The following is a 6,505-nucleotide window of genomic DNA, read 5'->3' as shown; positions in this document are numbered from 1 at the left end:
TTTCATCTTTTGGGTGAACTATTCTTTTAAAGTGATCAGTGACTTCAGAAATAGTCACTGCTGACTCTTAACCAGCATCTGAGAGCAAAACCGCCACTGATAGTGCAGGAACATTTAGTGTCGACCATGTAACATCTGTATGTAAATCACAAATGTACCACCATTCCTTTTAAACCCTTTCTTTTGTATTATAATATGTGATTTTTTTTCACTAAATTCAAAGATTGAAATGCAGAAACAATCCCATGCTTCTCATGAATATATAAGCAGCCCGACGAGAGGTTTTGTCCAGCAGCAACTATTGACCAGCAGGGATGAATGTGAGTGGGAGGGTCACGTGGTCCCTTTGATTGATAGATGCTCATTAATTGGAAAGGGTGTGGGATTTTTTTACTGCATTCTTCCGAGACTCAGCCCTGAGAGAAAGCCGGCTGTCAGCTCAGTTCTGGGTACGGCATGTACTTGTTGCAAACTGCACATTGGCAGGAGAAATCGGGTGAGAGAGAGACTGAAAAAGAGCCAGAGAGAGAGAGAGAGAGAGAGAGAGATAGGATAGATGGGATGGAGAGAGAGAGGTGCTGCATTTCACAACAGCAGCCACAGTGAAAAGATTTCATAACCACTATCTGGCAGTGAGAGAAATGCAAACGCTTCCAAATAAACAAAGTGAGCAGCAGTTATTTGACCGTTCATTGCAGTTTCGCGTGTAGTTCCCCTGAAATACGTATTTGCATATGAGCAGATGCAGAGATACTGAAAAGTTACACTGCATCTCTCTGCTTGATGTCAGTTATTAGTTACATAATATTAGCTACAACATTTATATTTGCATGGGAATGCATTATCTGAGACAAACTTGAGGGTCTGCCTGGGTTATTCAGATTCAAATCATTCAGGATATTTCTCAACATACCATTTAGATCTTCTTGTAAATGTGATGGGATGGCGTTTAAACAGTTGAGACAGGATTTGCGAGTCGTTTCTGTTATTGTCAATGTACACTTCTTCTTTCCACCATATAAGAAACAAAAAACAAAATAAGAAACACAGCATCATATTCATAACCATATTGATGCCAACCCCTCATAGGACCTCAGATGATGCCAACCCTTTGTTACGAAAAACTATTTCAAATAAATGCTGTTCTTTTGGACTTTCTGTTCTTAAAATACCCTGAAAAAATGATTGCAGCATAACTGTTTTCAACATTGAAAATAATGAAAAATTAGCAAATTAGCATATTAGAATGATTTCTAAAGGATCACGTGACACTGGTGACTGAGTATCGAGAGTAAGAGTATTACTTAGTATTATAAAAAAAATGAATTGTTTTATTACGTCTTAAATTGATTTTTCCGTACATTTCTGTCATATGTACATTAATTGACAGTCACCACTGATAAGCTACCACTAAATATTGTAGAAACTTAATTTGCTGTAAAGTTGCTTTGCAATGATTTGTATCGTGAAAAGCGCTGTACAAATAAACTTGACTTGACATAGCCTTGTTTTTAACGTGTGTGTTCATGGCTCAGGTTTTGCATACACTTTGCAGATGAAATGTCCCCACAAGGATAGTAAAAAACCTACATTACATTATGGAGACCAGGCCAACATTTCCCATGAGGAAAACATCTTAATAAACAACAAACATACTAAAATTGTCCTAATGAAGGAAGAAGGTTTCTGTGACAGCTAAACATAGGGTTGGGGATAAAAAAATATATATTATTAGATCAGTATAAAAAGTCAATGCAAAGTGTCCACCAAGAGCAAAGCAAATGTATGTGTGGCTTTTGTGGAATTGCTTATTTTGTGAATAAATGAAACAGGCTACTATTTAATAAAATATAATACCTAAAAAGTAAATGAATGAATGAGTTGTGAGTATTATAAAGACAAAAATATGTGTTGGCAGAAGTCATCAAATGTTCAATGAATGACCCATAGACTTTCATTGTAAGTGTACTTCTGTCAACACATATTTTGTTGTCATTCTTTCAGTGCATTTTTGTTTTATTTGTATGATACATTTTTAATTTAAAGCCATTACGTATACAGCCTTTCCTCGTCCAGTCTTTTCTTGTATTTGTCTCTAGGCATACTTTGTTTTTCTTTTGTGTTCCAACTCTGTAGTCAACAACACCCACCATCTGCATTTGAATCCGGTTTGCTTCTTACACTGAACACTTGCGACTGGGAGACTTTGCTCAAACAACAACCTTCTAAGGTTGTACATGTTCATGCTTGTAAAGCCTAGGATACACTTGACTTTTGCTCAGATTCTTGGCCCGGTTTACAGTCTAGAAAAGTTGATGCTAGTTGACAAAAGTCTAAGCCAGTCTGCAGATTTGAGTTGACAGATTTCATAGAAAATCACATAGTGTATGATGGTCACAGACTCTTTAGTTTCAGACTATGATTCCATCCAGTCGGAGGATATCAAACATATTGTTTTCATTTGTCACTTATCTCCTAGTTCGGAACAACTTGGAAGTCTGGTAGTGTGTGATCCTCAGTCATTCAGTGTATGATGCCTAGCATTTTAAAATCTGTTCAGATTTTAAAACTAGTGTAGTGTATTCCAGTCTTAAGAAATAGAATGTATAATTGACTGTGTATGTGTATGTAAGAGTATAGAGTACGGCATGATTCCAAAGCCGTTTCCTCCATATCCTGGTTCAGGCTGGTCTTCAGGCTGATCCCCACCCACTCATCTCGGAGATCTTCTGCTGGCTCTGCAATCTTGGTCTTTGCAGTGTGCCAGACAGTTACCCACCCACCTGCTTACACATACGGATTTACAAATTAAGCACTTGAACATACTCACAGCTTATTAGAGGCATACCATATAATTTGACTGTGAAATCACTGTTTTGATTTGAAAGGGTCAGTTCAGCCAAAAATGAATGTTTTGTCAGTATTTACTCGCCCTCATGTCATTCCAGACCTGTATGCTGTCATTTTTTTTTCTGTTAAAAACAAACGTAGAAAATGTGAAAAGCAAAACAACAGATTAAAAGAATTAATAAAAAGAAGTATTAAATTTCCAATTTTGATTTGACCCAAACTTGATTGTAACTTAAATTTGTCATATATTTTCTGTATCATATATTTGTCAAATATATTCTGATATATGATATAATATATTAACATATATATTTTGTGTGTGTGTTTGTGTGTGTGTATAATATATATATATATATATATATATATATACAGTATATATATATACACACACACACACATTTTTTTCTTGTTTATGCACCTCCATTTTTTATCCACTTTTCCTTATTCTTTTCTTGTTAGTTTTCACAAGACTTGTGTTTTTTTTTGTTTTATGTTTACAGTTCTTTTTCATTAGTTTTTTTTTTTTTTTTAAACACCCAAATAATGTGTAGACTACATTATATGTGTTTGTACATGATAAGGCTCTAAATGTAAAAAAGAAAAAAGAAAAAAGGACAGGAAGGAATTTGAGACAGAGATTGGGTTAAATGACGTCCCCTGTTGCATCTGTACATGATAGGAATCTCTCTCCTCCTGATCACCTCTTCAGCATTCCTGGAAATCCATGCAGCAGCCAAAAAGAATAATCACATCATTGATTTGATGCTATCTTCGTTTGATCACACAGACCACTGTTCATTTGCAAATGGATTGCAGACATCCTCATGTTACCTGACAGAATTAATCAAACTGCCAGCAGAAGAGCCACAAAACCACAAAGGTCAGAATAACACTCATTAACAACTCAGATTCTGCATCCAGAAATCTTACACTGGTAATATGAGTGAAGGTCATGGATATGATTATAAGATCTCAAACCGGTGGCCAGATCCTCACAATTTAATCTGTAAACACATGAATGACTCATACAGGCTTCAAAATCCCAGAAAAAACAAGATGTGCGGTGATATAATAGAGCGTTGCCTGCAAAAAGCCAAGTAATCTTAAAATGAACATTGTCATCATTTACTCGCCCCCTATTTACATTTACTCATTAAACAGACACTTGAGGAATATCCAAGTGAGGAATATCACAAGCAATTTATCACAGAATATTTGTAAACCTCTTATTTCCCATTTACTCCCTGGGTAATCTCATGTGATCTCTTTTTACAGCTGACTGGATAAATAGCCTCCATTCCAGCAGAATGGTCTTTCAGCAGTGGCATACTGGAATGCAGCGGGTGTTAACAGAGAAGCTGCACATCCTGGCCTGCAGTCTGCTCAAAATCAAGATTAGCAGGCCTTCACAAAGAGCGGCGTTGAGCCGGGACGATCCAAATGACCCAACATGACCTGTAGACGGAGATGCCCTCATCAAAGAGCGGGACCCTTGTATAACAACACTGCACACAAAGGCAGAGGAATCTGACCTCTGAATGACATAAAGAGTTTCAGCAGTGTCCACAAACATCAGCTCTATGTCAGTTTGTAACAAAGCACTACATGAGAACCGTTAACATTCTATAAAGAAGTGGATATATGCAGTTGTTAACTTACACCTCTCAACACAAGGATGTCCTGCTGGCCCGGGGCCAGTTGGAAAGTGCTTTAAGCTAGTTTAAGCCCAGCGTTTTTGTTCTCATGTCCCAGCAGTTTGTGAATTCTAATGATGTGCATACGTCACCAAACTGATGTTATGTGGCTGGTTGGGTGTGATGAGGTTTTATTAAAATAACTAGAATGACTTGTATAAACTAATGACGAAGCATGAATTAAAATGGATTAAAAATGATAAATAAATCAATGATCTTTTGCAAAGATTTTGAGCTATACTTGTAATTTACAAGCATGATCTGGTGGTAATTGGACGGAAGTCCATGAACCGGATTCGTGACAGTCCACCAGTACTGAGTTTTACTCAGGCAGCTGAATTTTATATTTATATCTTGAACATTGTGTTCTTCCAGACAGTAATAAATATTAATAAATCAAATAAAATAAATATATTACTAAATCTTACTAATGTTTGTACTGTACTAAATGCTATTATTGCTACTTTTTCCAATTAACAAAAAAAAAGCCTGTTTCATGAAATATATGATTAGTAAGAGTTCATTTCTGCAATTAATATTAGCTGTTTAATGGTTTAAAATAATAAAAACATATTTTTTTCCCACTTTCCGAGGCTATGATTAGGTAAGTGCCAAACAAATGTAAGTGCAGATAAAAGCATTGATACTTTAAATACTGACTTTATATAAGGAAGATCGATCTTCACAAAAAATATTTATGAGTATTTATGAACATTTTAATATTAGGTGCGATTAATCACAGAATCATTGCTGACTGATTTCACTGATTTTCTCAATATACTCAGGCTGAGTCAAGGTTGATCATAATACTAGCTATTTTAATATATTTCTATTTTATATATATTTCTATTTTCTAATATTCTATTTTAATTTACCATTTGAATCATATTTGGGTTATTTGACAAAGCTTTTTAGACTGTGCAATTTCTATATCTGATGAGATCTATTGGTTTGGGAATGTTTTTAGTTGTTGCTGATAGGCTATTTAAACTCAATGAGACTTACATGGTTTTCTTGTTCTGTAAGATTTCCCGCTGTCTGCCAGTACTGCAAATAAATATTGCATGAAAGAATGTCATAAAAGGCAGTAAATTTGGTCTCTCACTTTAGTTGTAACCACAAGTTCATGCCCTTAACAACAGGGGGACAAACATTTTTACAGTTGAAAGAAACATTATAATCTCCTCTCCACAGTGTTTCACATAATATTTAGGAGCATTTATGAACATTTTAATATTAGGTGCGATTAATCACAGAATCATTGATTAAAGACTGATTTCACTGATTTTCTCAATATGCTCAGGCTGAGTCAAGGTTGATCATAATACTAGCTATTTTAATATATTTATATTTTATATATATTTCTATTTTCTAATATTCTATTTTAATTTACCATTTGAATCATATTTGGGTTATTTGACAAAGCTTTTTAGACTGTGCAATTTCTATATCTGATGAGATCTATTGGTTTGGGAATGTTTTTAGTTGTTGCTGATAGGCTATTTAAACTCAATGAGACTTACATGGTTTTCTTGTTCTGTAAGATTTCCCGCTGTCTGCCAGTACTGCAAATAAATATTGCATGAAAGAATGTCATAAAAGGCAGTAAATTTGGTCTCTCATTTAGTTGTAACCACAAGTTCATGCCCTTAACAACAGGGGGACAAACATTTTTACAGTTGAAAGAAACATTATAATCTCCTCTCCACAGTGTTTCACATGCATTGCTTTTTTTTCTTCAAATTAGAATGAGAATCGTTTCCACCTGACCCCTCCATTTGTTTAAGTTAGAGGGTTGCCTTCATTGTAATACAGTCCAAGCACAGCTAGGCCAAAATAAACAGCTGTTGCCTTGCCAGAAGACTATTGCTTCCTCTGTCTGTACTCACAGTGGGATAAAACTACTGTTTGGTTGCCAGAGACTCAGTCCTTACATAGGAGAAATGTGTGTGTGTGTGTGT

Source organism: Sinocyclocheilus rhinocerous, unplaced genomic scaffold (assembly GCF_001515625.1).
Source record: "Sinocyclocheilus rhinocerous isolate Xijiao unplaced genomic scaffold, SAMN03320098_v1.1 scaffold574, whole genome shotgun sequence".
NCBI classification, from domain to species: Eukaryota; Metazoa; Chordata; class Actinopteri; order Cypriniformes; family Cyprinidae; genus Sinocyclocheilus; species Sinocyclocheilus rhinocerous.
The sequence above is the reverse complement of the archived record's forward strand: the minus strand, read 5'-3'. Positions refer to the sequence as shown.